The sequence below is a fragment of the Calidris pugnax genome, unplaced genomic scaffold, assembly GCF_001431845.1.
Source record: "Calidris pugnax isolate Ruff unplaced genomic scaffold, ASM143184v1 scaffold219, whole genome shotgun sequence".
In the NCBI taxonomy this organism is placed as follows: domain Eukaryota; kingdom Metazoa; phylum Chordata; class Aves; order Charadriiformes; family Scolopacidae; genus Calidris; species Calidris pugnax.
Window position 1 is genome coordinate 735,936 of NW_015094507.1, and position 15,833 is coordinate 751,768.

Genomic DNA, 15,833 nt, shown 5'->3' on the forward strand with positions numbered 1-15,833 from the left:
CTCCTGTCATTTTGCTCATGCTGTTGATTTTTCCATCTTCAGCATTTCTGAGGCAGAGAGAGACCTGCCAGTCCCTGTCAGGAATTTGGGGGTCTTCCCTCAACTGTTTCCACCAAAGTCAAACCAGCAACATCCAAGGCCTCTCTTTTAGGCTGGAGCTAGTATTAGTGCCACCACCTTCAAACCCAAGTTGCTTGTCATCTGAGATGGTTGCACGCTGAAATGTATGCTCAGACACATATTTCTCTGGATTTCACTCTTACTATAATATTTTAATCCTTTTCTCTGGATCTTAATCACAACCATCTTTTTCTCCCATTAATTGTCTCACAGGAATTTTACTAATTCTTCAACTAACGAAGGAATACCTCAAGCGTCCAAGTTGGTTCAGCAAAAAAAAGAGCCATCAGATCTACCCCTCCGGTGCAGCATCAGCAAGACCAAACAGAAGCAGAAAGTGCTTCGTGTGCTCTTCTTTGCACTAGTCCTGTGAAGTGTGCAAATATTCATACAGTTGAATATTTGCCAGTCCAGAACATTTACCAGCGGACTCCGTTTTGATAGCACAGTACCTGTGGGTAAGTCTGTAAGAGAAGAGAGGTCCCTGAAGATGTCTATTCCCAGGCAGTTCTGCCCATCACACACAGCATAAGACCTCAGGAGTCTTAATAGCGTGGTCCAAACGGGCTTTGTGGAGTCTGGGTAGCCAACGGCGATTTGGTATTGAAGGGAGTCCACTGTAAGTGTGTTGAAAAACTCAAGGTTTTTCACCAAAATGTCAGATCACTGTCAGAACCTCTAAAAAGCCAGAAGCCCATTGTTCCACCTTTTTTTTTTTTTATTTTATTTTCCCCTCTGCACCTAAGCTGACTACTAGGAATGCAGTGACCCAGTAGAGGGTGGAAGGACCATGTTTCTGAAGCAGGTAGGCTATAGGTAAGCTCAAGGTATGCTCTGACTGCCCTTGCGATCTGTGTACCAAGAAGAGGGACACTGAGGTTGTTAACAGCTGGAATTACCTGGGTGCAAGCCAAGCAGATCAGGAAGGCAACTTCGGAACGGTTATTATCAAAGCTATCTGGTGAATCTCATACTTCTCAGCCCGCACGGTCACATTTTCAAGTTGGGCTTGTGGAACATAGTTACTACTATCTTCTGCCCAGGCAGTGGCCTCATCTAAGCCAGGGGCTGATTTTGCATTCTAAACCTCGGAAATCAAGTTGAAATTGTTTGGGCAGACCCTAGCACAGTAAACACCAGCCTGTCATCTGATTCTCATGTGGAGTGGTGCTGTAGAAGGCCAGATACCCCTGTCAAAAACTAACTTTATTTCCTACTGAAAAGCCCTGTCATCGCCTTGTCCGTGCTCAGGTACTGGAAAGATTTGGGTTTGTGTCAGTCATGGGTGACTCTTTGGAGTGTGCACAGCTCTCACCAGATTATCCACCGAGGCTGCTGCCAGTTTTTTGTTTGCAGACCACCTCAGTTATCCTTTTACATATTGCACCTCTCATTATCACAATCTGTCAACCCTGTGGAAGTCATCCTGATTATTTCCTAGTCTGTTTCTCCTGTATTAACATGACCGATCCAAGTATATTAAAGGAATTTCCCTTTTATATTCCAGCCTAAATACCAGTGTTTGAGGAGCAAACAGGTCATCTTACTGATAGAAGTTGTTGGTGCACAGAAGGCATTTTATTTCTTACTCTCTTTGGTATTTTAACAAGGGCAATCAACTTAATTCCGTGTTCTCTTGTGAGATTTTTGCCTTCTGGGTAAAGAACATCCTTAACCTCCCCTTCTTCCCCTTTTCCCAAACAATCTTCTGCTGTGCTGGGAAGATGGAATGTATAGGTGATATCCCTTTCAGAAAATATACCCATAATATATCACAAGTATTGTCATTATGATGTATAAATGTAATGCATCATCAGAGAGCTGTCAGGGTGAAGATTTATTACTCTGAAATAAGTTACAGTGAGACACGGGGGAATGGGTTGACAGAATTTTTGTTTATTTTTCTAAATTAAGGATTTTTCAAGTAGGTTTAAAAATCTCTTACCTTCATGAAGTAGTAGGGGTGGGAGGGTCACAGAAAAGAGGACTTGAATCAAAAACACTGGAAGGACTCGGGAGGCCTCACAGAATAAGAATGTAGTATTTTTTTCCCCCAGGTCGTTTCCATAAGGGGTGCAAAGTTTAAGTTTCCAGCTTAGATGAGAGCTACAGTGGGCAGTCAAAGTCATTTCTATCAACCCAAACTAGACTTTTTTTATTGTTTCTCCTTTAAAGGAAAACAGAGTCTCCAAAGCATGAAGATTTGGGCTAAAAAAAAGAAAAAAAGGTTAAAAAAAGGCTAAAAATGGTCAAAAAATATTAGCATTTTAGTATAAAAGGCTATTCCTTTTTCCAGGTGTGGCCAGTGGACTTACCCTGAACCTGATACAAATGCACTGAAATCAGTGAGAGCTTCGTAGCAGGTTTGTGCAGGCTTTGGATGGAGCCCCTTCCCTGCCTCATGTGGTGAAGCCATGAAACTTGGCACGTTTATAGCATTGTAACATAAAGCCATCTGTGTACGAGTACAAACTTTTCCTTATTGCCAAAGTGCTTAATGTAATTACAATCAGGCTCGCTTCTCCTCTGCTCCTCTCCTCCCTGTGCTGGGACGGATGAAAACTTGCCCTGGTAAATAATCCCCCAGCATCTTGAGCTTGTGCGCCGGGTACAGCAGGGTAAGATGCTAACCTCGTAAATCTGAGGCACTTTTACATTTTAGGGAACACACAGAAAGTTACAGACCATCTTACAGGGAAACTGGTATCAGAAATATGCCAAAAAGTCCAGCCTGGGTTCTTTTCTTGGAAACTACTCCAGACCCCTGACTTGGGAGCTCAGTCGCCTTCCCTTCCCCGAATAGTCGATGAAGAGTCAGAGGTGTCCCAGAGCTTGGATACCTGAGATGGAAACTCCCTTCTGGAGGTGGCTTTTCCTCTTTGCTGCCTAAAAAGTGAACACAATGCTCCTCTTTACCTTGTTCACCACCTAAAGAAGGTTATGTTAATCCTGAGCATCGGTTCCCCAGGCTGTCCCTGTCCATAAGCAGCTGCAAAGTGCTGGTTTTATTTTATGATTCACTCTTTCTGTTGACTTCAACTGTTTCCAAATATGATGTTACCCCATGGCATTGGGTCATTTAGGTGCGGTACTGAGGGATATGGTATAGGGGAGGACTTTGTAGAGTAGGGTCAATGGTTGGACTCGACGATCCCAAGGGTCTCTTCCAACCTAGATGATTCTATGATGCTATGATTGATTGTATTTCCTGTATCGTGGTACTTGCATGCAGTTTCTTTAATACAAAATATAATATTGGTCAGTCTGAGCTAAATACCAAGGTTGCTTATAGGTTAATGAATGCACTGTGCTTGCTGCTGACTGATGTAATTACTGATAGGTGGGACACTCAACTTGACCCTACAGCCCATAGACACGTACTTGACTTTATCAGTGGGGATGGTGTATTTGAAAGGAATATTAACATTGAAAAGAAAACTCACGCAGTGGATGCATTTGCAGGAGCAGGGAATAAGTTTTCAGGGAAAAAAATAGCTGAAGGCAAAAGGTGGTAATACCAGAAAAGTCTCTTCCTGAAGGAACATAATGATAAGCTGCTTAATTTTCGCCAGTTTTAGGAAGACAGTTTAATTAATCACCTAGAACGTAGGTGTGAAATGAGTGCTAAAGTTATGCAGATTACCTCTACCCAAAGTCCTTTATAAACTGTGCTGTTATCAGTCTAGGAAGAACCTTTCCTCCTCAATAAACTTCAGAATGGTTTAATCATCTATAGTGACATAGATACATTGGCCCAGGCCAGATTTATTTTGAGATATTATCAGAAATGGGTAGATACAGATGCTTATAAAGCACCTACACTTTGTAGATGCCAAAAAACCTGTTTCTGTACATCCAGAAAGCTCCAACAGGCTGTGTAGATACATGCTTGTGGTTAAAAATGTACTATGGTCTATGGACACTCTGTGTCCATTTCAAATACAGCAGGGATTTTAAGAGGGGCACAAGTTTTTGGTTTTAATTGTTGTAACTAGTCAAAAAGTTTCTTAGCGTGTCATCAACTAATCTGCTTCAGGGAAGAAGATGGGCCTGGTCCTCTGTGGTCCACCTGATCACAGGGGGCTGAGCTTGTAGGATCACCTTATGAAGCATGGTGATTGAGGGAAGGTTTGTGTTGGGATCTATAGTCTGCTGACAACACTTTCCTAATTTTGTGATGCCAAGGAAAAGGACTTCTGAACCATGCTGCAAGCGTTAAGAGGCAAATAAGTCTTTTTATTTGAAGGTTTCTATGGAAGGTTGTCACACAGGCTACAAATCAGAAGCTTAAGTGCTCGTGTTGCATAAAGGTTGGAGTTACAAGGGTTTTGCCCAAATTCCTGTCCCCTCTGCGAGTAGAGTTTCACTGACATTTAGTGTCTGGTGGTTGCTGCTCAGATCACCAGTTAACACAATCCTAGGTCAGTAAGTTTGAAAGGAGGTAAAACATCTTGGAGAGACCATATGAAATCCATCATGGCAAACCACTGATAACTCCACATCTTATTAGCTTCAATTAAGTATTTCCATGGGGAACTGTGGAACTGTTTAAAGTCATGATGACACATACACACACTTTGTTCCATCCAAAGAAATAATCTGTTTTCCAGATTTCCAGAAAGCCAAGCTATTTTGTTATTGTTTTTTTTCTTTTCCTCCTTTTAAAAGAAATAATTTATAAGAATTTATCTTGGGCTTGCTACAGATTTAAAAGGAGAAAAAAGATTTCTTCTGTCCGACTTTTAAATTATATGCATGACCAAAGATAAATATGTTTTTTATTTATAACTGTGGATAGATGCCAAACAAAGCCTTTCATATGACGCACCGCTGCTGTAGTGGAGAAGTACTTAAAACAGTTCCAGTCAAGTTAGGCCCCAAGACTTTTCATGCAACTTCATGCAAAATGGTTAAGACCTTTCATTTATTATTTTTTTTTTTCCCCCCCTTTTCTTTTGAACATCTTCAAAGATTACAAGTGCAAGGCGCTTAAGAGGATGCCAGGCTTCTTCCTGTCGAGCTGAGATGGTCTGAAAACCACATTGAAAGATGGGAAACTGGAGCCCCCACGGATTGCAGATGAGGGGTTGGGGATTTTTTTTTGGAGGCTGTAGATCTCTCCTGGTCGGTAACCGTTGGGTAAAGGTTATGGATGGAGGCTGGCACAGCCAAGGATTGGTGTGCTGTTGGGAGACTGGGATGAATGGGCTTTGACAATACTGCTGAATAGGGATACTTGTGGAGCTAATACAAACAATTTGTAATTGTCAGGGCTGAAAAGTAAAAACATGATTATAAACTGTGCCTAGGATCAGCTTATGTCAGCTTTAAGTGATTTAAAAGTCTGGTGTCTGGAGCTGCATCTCACTTGCCTGTGAAACTCCTTAAAGAAGACTTACACAAGCGTACAAGCATGTCTCTCCCTTCTTGGGTATTTATTGTGAAAAGTAACCCTTTGTCTGGCTGACAGGAGACGGGGTTTCAGGACAGATGTGAAACAAAGCCTTGCAGATAAATCAGAAAATACGTATTTTCTCTATTTCAATGAAATGAGACGATTGCCTGGTAACGGCAACTCTTTTAGAAACTGCTGGTGGTCCTTGTTTTGTGCAAGGAGAGACTCTGAATGGTAAGGTGCCCGTGCACCGTGGTCACCTGGTGGCTTTGTGCCGTGCCAGGCTTGAAAACTGTTTCTGCCTGGATGTGAAGGAAGTCTGTAAAGGATGCAAACTTCGCCGAGAGAAGGGAAGGAGCACAAGAAAGCATCCTCTGTTACCTGGAGCCTACCATCATTATGCCTGACCCTGGCTCATTATCCCTTGGTATCTGCAGCAGACGATGACCTTTGATGACACCGCACAACAGAATGCAAAGGAGATGCCTGCCTTTTAATTTTGGCTCCAGAATGCCAGAGGCGGTAGTAGCTTCTTCCCCACGCTGTGGCCAGACTTACTTGACTCAAACACGTGTAGGAAAATTAAAATGCTGCTAAATAGTACTAAGCAACACTGTTTAGGGACCGGGTTACATTGCTGATTTTGCTAGGAGTGCCCCTGCCTTCCCGTCCCCCCCCAAAGAGTCTGGAGCAGGCTGGAAGCAACTAATCTACCATGTAATGAGATAGGTTCCTGTTGACACAAGTCAAGGGCAAAACTATTAAGTCATTAGGGCTAATGTTGTAACATTCTGATACAAAGGCATGGCCTGGGCCTTTCAGATGTACCTCTGACCTTTAAGGATTAAGTTTCTTCGCAGCTTATTTTTGCTGCTCAAAAATCTGTCTTTTTTTTTTCTTTTTTTTTTTTTTTTTCCCCTTCTGCTTCACACGCGCTGATCTCTGGCCCTCTGCAGGGTACAGCTCGCAGCTTCTGCACTCCAGGTTTGTCCCACTTTTATCAGAGGAGCTAAGGACAAAGAAGACATCCTTTTCTTAATCCCACAGCACTAAGGGTACGGCACGTGTTCCCCTGCTCAGCACTGCCCCTGTGGGAGCTTGGCCCAAGGGGCTGCTGGTAGAAGGGAGTCGGGGAAATAGAGGTGGCTCGTAGGCTTCTCCCACAAAGTAGAGACAGTGAGGATTCCTTAAACCAATCTAGATGTAATTTAAATACGTATAATGGAAATGTGTCTCGCTCTGTCCCTGTGATAATTTGGTAGAGTAACTTTTCTGAAATCTAATGGGTTTTGCCAATAACCAGATGGTTATTTCAAGCATTGTATCCTCCAGCACAGCAGAAGGTCTGCACTTGCTTCATTTCCATTGCCTGGGCAAGAGAAGTGCAATGGGGCTCCAAAACTTGTCTTGCTGCAATACCTACTGTCTCTCAGGACTGGTTTGTTTAACATCAACTTTGTAGACTTGTTTGACTCGTGAAGTTTTTGACCTAATGCTTTTCTTTTTCCGAGTCACTCTCTGAAATAAGGAACCAAGCAGTGTTCTCACTCGGACCTGTGCTAGGTTGTGTCTCCATTTACCATCACGCTGAAAGCCTACGGAAGAGCGTAAGAAAGTGTCCTCTTCTCCAGGTGAAATCAGCCTTACCCACAGGTAAGCCACGTGGCCTTCGTTTGTAACAAACCCGTTTTCATTTTCCAGATGCACAAAGAAACCAAATCAAGGGACACCCCGAGCTGTTGTCCAAGTCCTGTGCCTGAAACTTTTGACCAAAATGTTTTAGGGCATATAGGCGAGGCCAAGAACATACATGTTCATGAGAACATACTCATCTCAACACCTGAGTGACGTTGTCAGAGCTACTCAGAGTAATTCATTATTGAACAAGGAGGGCTCATTTTATATTATAATTTTGCTCGTTATATAGGAATGTATTCCGTAATGTGGAGCCTTCTCCCCCCCAAAAAATCTGAGAATGTTTTAAATTTCATTCTTAAGTTGTTTTTTAGGTCTTATCTTTCTTATGCATTTTGTTTGTCCTTTTGGATTGCTGCAAAGGGTCCTTTCTCTCGAGGAAGAATTAGCAGACTATTCTTGAAAAAGGACATTTGGGAAGCAAGGCATTCAATGAGCTTATGGCAATAAGCTGTAGAATGCTGTATTTTATTAATTTCTGGTTTATTTTATTTTTGGTTTCAAATATGATGGTGATGAGGAAATTCTGTATGTCATTAATTCCTTTTATATTTTATTTTATTTTAGCATTCAGTGACTTTAAATGCGACGGTGATGGGGAAAGGAAAGTCGCAGTAAAAAGGATTCTGCTCTGAAGACTGTACATGCCAAGGTAGGTCTGGAACGGATGCTCATGGTTGAATTAATAAACCCTGACTGTAGAGGTTTCGAACATGAATTCTGACAGACCCTTCACTGTGACAATACTAGTGGGAGTCACAATAATATCATCTGCTGCTGAACATCGCTAGAATGTGAGCACTGTTGTGCCAAAGGTTAATATGCCAGTTTTATTTCCTTCTCTCTACAGCTATAATTTAAACGAGTTGCACACATAAGTGATGTTATATGCATAGGGTTTTGCATTAAGTTTGCTATGTCAGATTTGTTTATAAAAATCATATTTTGAACCACTTGCCCAGGGGCTCCGTTCTGGGGAGCTGCAAGCTGATTTCTTTTAAAGAGGTAGTTTTCCTTTTCCACGAACTTTCAATAGAGATTTTGGAGCTCGGAACAGCTTTAAAATTAGCACTTGCCCAGGTTTACAATTAGGTTTAATTACTTAGCAACAGAGAGTTTAATCTGGTTTTACATGTGTGCCACATGACCCTTTCCATACCTTACCGGGATTGGAAGGGCCCCCCTGCCTCTCCTGGGGAAAATTGCTTCCCAACATTTTGGAGAGCGTTTACAATGTTTTTGTTCTTATGCTGCAATGCTAATGTTGCCCATAAACCTAATAGTCACACAGCAGTTAATAAGGGGCAGAAAGTTTTATAGTCTTTTCCGCAGTTGTTAAAAATCCTGCTACTGTAATTTAGTCCTCGCCACAAAAAAAAAAGAAACCCATCAGTTGTGAAAAATAAGACACTCTCTATTGGTGTATTCTTGGAAACCAGTGGAAGAGAGGACCTCTCCTGAGCATCTCGCTGAACTTAATGAACTTGGGGATTATTTAAATTGCTTGGCTTGTAATATAAACACTCGAGGGCTTGCCAGCAGTGTACCTTCAGGATTTGTGGCTTTTCTGAAAAAAATCATTTTGGATTTTTTTTTTTTTTTTTCAGAATCCATTGCAATTAGTGGCACTATGGCAAAGGATGATTTATCAAATTGCCTTTCAGTTACAGAAAATAGAAGCCATTAATGATGTTGCAAACATATTTTTAGTCGTGTTCAGCAAGAATCACTTGCTAGCTCTCTTTCTGTGTAAACTAAGACCATTCCCAGGGTACCAGCTGAATCGTCCTTTGTGCGGTTGTAGACCTTCAGGATGGTTTTCACCTTCTCCTGCTGGAAGAGATGCTGATATTCACGACCACACCAGTGGAAACGAGGTGCTTCTCAAAGTCAGTAAGATTTCTAGAATCAAACCTGAGCTGAAACGGACTCACATGTAATTAGGGCTCGACTAGCAGTACCTGTTGGGTGCACACTTACTCCAGTTCCTTAACCACATCACCAGGGAGCAGGAAAGGCTGGAGCTGGGACAACCTGGTCACTGGAAGGAGTGGCAGCTCTGAAACAGCTCTGAAAAGGAACAGTTCACACATTTCTCTACAGGAGAATTTTCCATTAATCAGCCTCTGCTAATAGCTAAACGGTTAAATTACAAAAAAATAAAATTGCAGCCATCTTTAATTCAGAATATTTTTCTCAGAAGGTGCCTGCTCTATTAGTAGATTAGAGATTACTACACAGTAGTGAAGAGTGGTAACGGCGGGGAGAGGAATAAGCAAAAGCTTTTTTGTTTCAAAATTGGAATCCTATGGCCACCATGAGCTCTTCACGTGTGCAGTCTAAAAGGGCAGTGTTCTGATTATTTGGCTGCCATAACTGTATTTCAGCGCTTCAGATGTTCTCCTTTCCATTTCATCTTCCGCCTGTGTTGCCTGGGATTGCAATAATGTGTTCTGAGCTTTCTGTAACATTTCTAAAATGTATTTTTTTCACAGATTAACAGCCCGTGCTTTGCTACTTACACCTCGCCGTGGTTCTCCCCCGCCATCCCCGAGAAGAGGGTCATGGGCTACCTTGGGTGAGCTTAGCTCTACTGACACATTGGGGTTTGCAGTTGATGGAGTAGAAATATGTGGAGTTTGGTGTTGAATTTAGTGGGACTTTGGAATGCAGGGATCAGATAGGTTAATAACAATAGAAACGAAGGGTGTGTTGCCTTTGTGGTGGGTGGATGCTTCAACGAGAAGTGTCTGTGAACAGGGATGGAGCTCCACACTTGCCCCCCGGGGCACTGTGTGGAAGCATTACCCAAAGACAGCACAATTACACTCCCACCCTACTGTTATAGAAATCTAAAAAGGAAATGGTATTGTTCACTGAGTAATTTCTGCCCCCTTGCATGATCACACTACTGGATTCATTTTGAAGCACCTCTGTGGGAGTACCTACAAAATTATCTGTCTGAAAATACAGCAGTGCCATTTCTGGGGTGGTTTTTGAAGAGTTGGTCGTGCAAAGCTTTATCAGAGTGGTTAATGCGCTGCGCCGCGCTCTCCTTGGCCTGGGTTGTTCCTGGGAGAATGAACTCACCATCCCAATGGTTGGGATGCCTTCCGTCGGCGGCAGGCTGAGTGCTGGGTGTGGGATTCTGCACAACCCCTCTCCAATTCCCACCACCCAGCTGGTGCTGGTGGAGTGGGAAGGGGTGGGAAGTAGGAGCAGGTCCCCGTGCCTGCCCCTTCCCACCGAGCCTGGCTTCCTTGCTCCTCAGGGCTCCACACACCTGGTCCGGTGCCTAATATTTTCTATTTAACCACCAGAACATTCCTCCTTGTTGTCCTTGAAGGAGCTGTTGGAAGCAGCAGAGGCACAACTCTTTCCCTGAGGTGCTCCTAGACACCCTGCAACTATATTCAACCCTTCAGTACAGGTTTGCCCCAAAGGTACAGGCTGCTCTAAGCAAGAAGTCAAGCGCTGCTCTGGAAAACAGACTTGTCTTCATGCGGTAAGTTTGTCCTCCTAAACCTTGATCCCCAAACCATTGAAATTAACAGCGTTCTGAAGGCAATTCCCAGTTATTTCCATGCTCTGGAGATGAGATTTCACTGCCTTTTCAACCCTGGGTCTCAGAAGCTTCCTGACCACCTCGCTCTGCCTCTTTTTTTCTCTACTGCGGGAAAGAAAGATGCTATTTGACATAGTGAGATCTAAATAAGTGGGCACCGTGTTTGGAAACTACAGCTCCATTGTTAGCCCCATTTCACAGACAGGGAAGCTGTATCCAAAATGTTAACTCCAAATTGCAGCAAAGCCGAGAATAGCATCCAGGTTTTGTTCTGCAGATAATCCTCCTGTAAAGAAATATTCCAGCCAATATTTGCAGATATTTCCAAATGTCTTGCTTCGTCCTTAGTCACTTGCAGCCGTGAACTGGGAATGCTTCATGTTCATTTTCCTGTTGCATTACTTTTCTTTCATTTTCTTTTCTTTGTTAGTTGCGGTCATTAACAGTTTGTGAATAAATCAATTATGGGTGAAAATACACTAATGGGTAATTGAGCCTTTTTACTCTCGTGCTGATTGAGGTAGAATTCTACAGAGAAAATGCACTGATGTTTTCAAACTGAAATGGAGTATTTTTTTTTCCAAAACTGAACTGACTCACAAACCTCAATCCTCATCATTTTGACTAAGAATTAGGCTCCTTAAAAAAGAGTCTGAGACCCTTTGCAGATTCTCCTTTACTGAGGAAGTCTCCTCAGTTCAGCAGCCAGTCGGGGAGGCAGCTGGAGAGCTACATTGTAGGTGACACTTTGGAATCGTGGGGGGTTTTTTGGTATTTATCAACTGCTGTATTTCCAGCTTGAAGGTACTAATGTTTTTGTGTCGCCTAATAAATTACAGAATGTTTACATGCAATTAGGTGTGTGCCTACGGAGGAGAAGACACCGGGAAACAGGATTTTCCAGAGGCAGTAGCTAGTTCAGAGGCCCAGAGCCACTGCAGTGGCTGTTGTCAGGGAGGACTGAGTGGCAGTTCTAATTACCAGTGTCTGCACAGGTTCCTCATCGGAAGATACAAGCTGTCACGATCCCTTGCCAATCACACGAGAACTGACCTAGGGAGAACAGCAGCTGAAGGTGAGTGTACGTGTCCAATAAATTCAGTCCCTGCTGCATTAGCTTATTTTTAGGATTGTCCTGAAAAGACATTCAGCCTGTATCATAAAACCTTCAACCGAGCAGAAAATATACAGAATGATGATGACTTTAAATTTGGGTTCATGCCCTCTGGGGCATGAATTCCTAGCACTTGGGATATGATTTGATAATGTACTGAATGCTGAAGGAGCGCAGGATCTCCAGATGAGTTCATAAAGACGGAGCATTTATGCGGTGTCTGTGCTCTCCTAATCAAAGGAAGCAAAAGAAATTCTGTTCTTAATTTTTACTGCAAATGGTATTCTTAATTTGCAGAGAAGCCACGCTTTCTATGTAAGGTATTTCTCAGAAACAGGATGTTCAAAGTTAGGGCATAGATTTACGCCTGCGTAAAAGTAAAGTCTGCGTAAAATTTTCTGATTTTTTCACCTTCTTCCATTGAACGTATTAGAGACTTGTTCTTGAATGTAGTTTAGACAATACACGTGTCACAAGCAATGATGAATCAAAGAAAGAAAGCATCCAGAAAGGGAAGCTAACTAGACAGGTAGGCCCTCATCAGCATCACATTCTGTTCCGCAGCTACAATAACAATAATTGAGTCAGACACATGGATTTTAAGTGCCTCTTAAAGAGGAAAGTTAGGGAGAGACACTGTGGAAGGAAAATTATATACTGAAATGTGGCATCTCAGTTTTGCAGCTGCCAACCTTGTTCTGTTGGTAGCCACAGCTGTTGCCTTGTCTTCTAAACTTAGCAGGGGCTGGGCAAAACTACAGAGAAGCGGCGCGGGCACTTCAGCTGGGGAGGAGGTGTGGGTCCAGGTCCCTCCATCAAAGGAAAACCTTTAATTAGTTTTAACTCCTGAGGGAGAGGTATTTTATATGTGTAGACAGAAGAGGATGCCCAGGGAGATGTTGGCCTGCCTCGTGTGGATGGATGCGCTCTCGGGATGCTCCTCAGCAGCCCTTCTCGCACCAGTTGGGTTTTTTTAAGTTTTGCTGGTTTGCCACTTGAGTTTTGTCCATCTTGAGGAGCAAGCTTCCTCAGCATCAGCTTCCCCAGTGACTGAAGGGGAATATTTGTCAAAAAAAAGGGGGAAATCTAGTCTTTGGTTCTGCTGCTGATGGAATATGGTCTTTTAGCACGTGGTCCTCAACCCCAAAGTCAAACCTGGTGCATTTAAAATCTGGAGTGGTGAAAAGTAACAGACCTGTTGTAGCAGAACTTTATGTCATTGGTGCCAGATTCCAGTAAAAGTCTTGCAATACTTCCATTGAATTTGCGTGGGGTTTTTTTCCTATTTTTTCAGTGTCAGCTTTGGATAGCACACGACTAAGTACCATTATTAACTTCCGTCTTCTTTTCCTGCCCTTGTGGTTGCAGAAGAAGATGAAAAGACGTGACCTAACATTCCAAACAAAATGCAAGGACCAAAACAAATCATGCACCGTTTGTGATCTTCTTTTTCAGTTTTATGTTGTTGTTGGGTGCTCGTTTTAATGCAGTCTTACACTTAAAAGCCAGTTCTCTGATTTTTGATGTGCTGGCTTGGGGTTTGTGAGTGCTTTGGCCTTCCATGTGACGGTCACCAGATGATTTGAGGAGGTGAACAAAATGCAGGTGGAGGTAATGGAAGGCATGTTTCCCCCGAGTCCCATACCCTGTGGTCATTTGGGCCTTGGCATTAGGGCATGAAGAAGGCTTATGGTGCAAAGGACTGCTGATGTAGCGTTGGAGGACTGTAAGAACACCAAACCTGGTGTGGTTTTCACCTAAAAAAAGTAGTCCCAGGGCAGAGTTATCTGGTGAACGTCTTTCAGCTCGGAGGGATGCAGTTGGCTTCTTCCAACAGAGAAACTGGGAGTGATTTTGATGTGAGGTATGGATAATCAGGAGAGAAGTGGGGGATATAACACAGCTGACAATGTAAATAAAGCCTGTACTCACCTTATGGGTGAGCTTCACCGGGGGCTCAGCACCAAGCAGGATAATGCTCCTTGATGCTGAACCATTGTGTGAGCCACTGACTGCAAAGGAAAGAGAGGAAATGTGAACATTTGTGTCATATACAGAAAATTCAGCCTGGCCTGCGTGCCAGATGGTATCCTTCCATCTGGTGAAGCTGAAGATGCTGAGAACCAGGATAGAAGGAAAGGGGACCATACCCCAGTTAGAGCTAGGCAAAATATGTAGTTGAATGAAATAAAATATTTCATGAAAAATGATTGATGAAGACTAGAGCTCATAACTCCTGGGGTAATTTTGTCACTTTTATCTTCAGGGTGGAGATCACTACATGCCAGGCTGCATTCCTTCATAGCATCTGAATCATTCTTATTGTCTCCACAAGCTGAAAATGAGAAACAGACTGGCAGGAAAGTTAAAATTTTCAAGGTGGAATAGCCAGATTTTTTTTTTTTTTTTTTTTTTGTTTTATTTTTAATTATCATTTTGACTATGTACAAAATATGGGCTTTCCACTGGTGGATTTTAATATTTTAAGTGTCAGATTGAAAGTTATTTAGGAGCTCATGTCCATTGATTTCTATTTTAATTGGTGTTGTGAAAATTTGCATAAAATATGTGTTTGGATTGGCAGGGGCAGGGAGTTGGCTGCAGCTTTCAAAACTTCAGACCAGTTGTAAATGTCTATTTGCCATTTGTAAAATAATTGAATAGCATTCTCCTAACAAGGCAGCTTAGAAAACAGTGCCTACATTCTTTTGGGGACTTCCATCTGTTGACTGGAATTGCCTCTTGCCCAAAGTAAAGGAGATCCAGAGATCTTTGAACTCTACCCACTGCAATGTCTGTTTCTTTCAATTACAGAGATAGGGAGAGGATGAGCCTCTGATAAGCTGCTTTGTAGTTCTAAGGCCAGAAATAGTGGATATAGAAGTAAAGTTATAGCCAGATTTTTTTTTTTTTTTTTTTTTAGGTTATAAGTTCCTGTTGCATTTTTGAAGACAATAATACACTGGATTTTATGATTCCTCTATTTAAAACAAGACAAGAGTTTCCTATATTTTGAAGAGAAATAAGAGCACCTGAAAAAAAGGGCTTGCTCCATTGCTGTCTATATCCAGCCTGGCTTTCTGTGAGCTGCACGGGGAAGAAATATTTCCAAGACACCAGTGGTTGCCATATCCTGTATGCAAAAAGATTCCATAAATGTCTGAAAACAGATGGAATGCAACTTTGGAGGAATAAATGGATTTTTAATTTTCTGAACATTTTGGATTCCATCTGGTTGAAGTAACTAAGTGACCTAGTAGAATACTTTTACCTTTCTTGTATAATAGATAGAAACAGAGCTTGCATTGCTATTGACTGACACGTTCCCCATTGATATATGGGTTTTACTTGCTCGTACATTTGCTTATTTTTATCTCTTTTGATTGCAGGACAAGGGATACCTGATGCCCCTCTTCCTGCCTGTCAGATCTAAATGTCAGCCCTCGCTCAGTCCATGATTTGGAGGAAAAGCCAGAAAGGAGGAACCCTAAACCACCTGCATAAACCCACCTGACAGTAGTGGGAGCCTAAAGAGGTAACATACCTTAGACTTATCTCCTTATTTATTTTTTTTTTTTTTGCTACAAGCATTGGCACATGTTGAAAAGAATATAAAACTCACTTAATTTTCTGTCGTGTTTAAAGGCAAAGAGCAAGAAGGAGTCGAGGTTTTCTGTCCAGGTACCAATAAGGTGGGTTATTTCTGTTTACTGCTCTTTTTGTTACTGCCATTAAGAATGTTGTTAAACAAATAAGAATAAATACATGTGTGTTTTTAAACAGGAAATGAGCATTTCTCTATGAATAGGAAATGCAGGCAACTTGAACTCACAAGAAAGAAGTCATAAACTATACTACTCTCTATAAAAAATGGGAGACCTGGCTTTATAGAAAAGACACCATTTTTGTGCCTGCCTCAGTGAAAGCTAAAAAGCAAATCTGTT

The 15,833-nt window shown here is 42.2% G+C and overlaps 1 long non-coding RNA gene across 1 annotated transcript in view; it reads left to right on the forward strand.

Annotated features, from left to right (window-relative positions):
- The first annotated feature begins 346 nt into the window (after positions 1 to 346).
- The window catches only part of LOC106901734, a 103,393-nt gene continuing 87,906 nt past the window's right edge, over positions 347 to 15,833 (forward strand). The window contains exons 1-10 of the long non-coding RNA XR_001414373.1: positions 347 to 578; positions 2,417 to 7,168; positions 7,778 to 7,862; positions 9,015 to 9,099; positions 9,706 to 9,788; positions 10,557 to 10,715; positions 11,771 to 11,850; positions 14,813 to 15,024; positions 15,279 to 15,424; positions 15,535 to 15,581. This is a non-coding gene — a long non-coding RNA (uncharacterized LOC106901734). The remainder of the gene's footprint in view (positions 579 to 2,416; positions 7,169 to 7,777; positions 7,863 to 9,014; positions 9,100 to 9,705; positions 9,789 to 10,556; positions 10,716 to 11,770; positions 11,851 to 14,812; positions 15,025 to 15,278; positions 15,425 to 15,534; positions 15,582 to 15,833) is intronic.